The sequence below is a fragment of the Etheostoma cragini genome, chromosome 11, assembly GCF_013103735.1.
Source record: "Etheostoma cragini isolate CJK2018 chromosome 11, CSU_Ecrag_1.0, whole genome shotgun sequence".
Taxonomy (NCBI): domain Eukaryota; kingdom Metazoa; phylum Chordata; class Actinopteri; order Perciformes; family Percidae; genus Etheostoma; species Etheostoma cragini.
In genome coordinates, this window is record NC_048417.1 from 1,937,039 (window position 1) to 1,938,960 (window position 1,922).

Consider the following 1,922-nt stretch of genomic DNA (forward strand, 5'->3'; position numbering starts at 1 on the left):
TTTTATATTTGCTCTCAGGACTCCACTCTGCTCTACCTACCTACACTTTATATTTTTATATTTTATTTCCTTATATTTCATATTTTTATACTTGCTCTTAGGACTCCACTCTGCACTACCTACCTACACTTTATATTTTTATGTTTTATTTCCTCATATTTCATATTTTGTATTGACACTTTAAAGGTTTTGCTTCAATCTCGTTGCACAGGTACTGCACTTGTGTATAATGACAATAAAGGCTTTTTATTCTATTCTATACTACTTCTAGCCCACTTTACTACTCAAGTATGTTCATTTTATTCCACTTGAAACTATAATTCCACAAAATTTCAAGAGATGATTTACTTAAATTTAAAAATGTATTTTGCAGGATAGGATTTCACATTAAAAAAAAAATGTTTTAAGGACGGATGTATGTCAGTGGTTTCCTAACCTTTTCACGTCAAGGGTCCCAAAAGCCCAAAATAAATCCCAACAAACACAAATTAGACCAGGGACCTGTTTTTAATGAGATTTTTGTACCAGGGTCTCCATTTGATGGGATTTTTGCTTTTAGAGGTGTTGTTAAGGAAAGAATAAGACACCAATGACCAAAATTTGTACACTTATTCTGTCATTATATTGTTCAAAAATTGAATTTTAGTCCAAGTAAATTATATCCCTTTGTGCTAGAGACCCCCTGAAACTCCATCAAGGACCCCTAGGGGTCCCCAGACTCTACTTTGGGAACCACTAATCTAGATTAAACAGCATTTAAAGTGGGCTGTTAGCTCCACCCTGACCTACAACAGTAGCAAAAGGCTACTTACACATGAATGCATCAGTCATGACATTCAAATGATATAATACGTAATAATGCAACACTGTCAGGTGGAAGCTTACTGCATGACGAGTGCTTTGTCCCCTCAGGACCCCAAAATCAACACTCCTGTGCTTCTGCTTAAGTGAGATCTTGAACGGAGGACGTGTAATGGAGTATTTTTACGTTGAAATTGCTGGTTTTACCCTTTAAGTTAAGGATGTGAATGTGTGGTGGAAGCAACCACTGCAGTGAGTAAGAGAACGCACAACCTGACAACACAAGGCCTTTGGAAGATGTGGCTCGGCTCATATTCATATTGTAATAAAGTACACACACACACACACACACACATACACACACACACACACACACACACACACACAGGGTTATGTTCTTACAACAGAAGGCCTTTAGAAGATTTAGCTTGGCTCATGTTCATCTTTGGGAGGTGTTGATTGGTGTCTGTTACACACACACACACACACACACACACACACACACACACACACACACACAGACACACATACACACACACACACACACACACACACACACACACACACACACACACACACAGAGTTATGTTCCTATTCTTAGATTTAGATTTATTTTATGGCTATAATACACTATTTAGTGTCTAAAGTTTGTATTTTATTTTATTACTTTATTTAGAAAACGTTTAATATCACGTGCTTATTTTTTTCATACCAAAATACAACCCTATGTCTTTTTTATATTTGTGAATGGAAGGTGTGTTCATTTTAATAATGCATTTTTTTTAAGGTCAGTGTGTGATTTTTCAGCTCGTGAGCAAAGCAGAGCAGCAACTAATCACTAACACACCCTCTTAAATACGTTGCTGTCTTAATTAATAACATTTTAATAATTATTATTATATCATATAAATAAAAATGAGCATTGACGCAACAACCTACTGTAGCCTATAGATAATCCTATTTGGCTCAATAAAGACGTTTTAAACAATGACACATTTTTTGTGCAGATCTCTTTTTTTTGGAGCGCGTGTGCATGTGACCGCACTTGTTTTCGACCCTATGTAAATAATGGGCGGTCACGTGACACCGTGGGTATATTCGAGGCGGGACGTAAACACAGG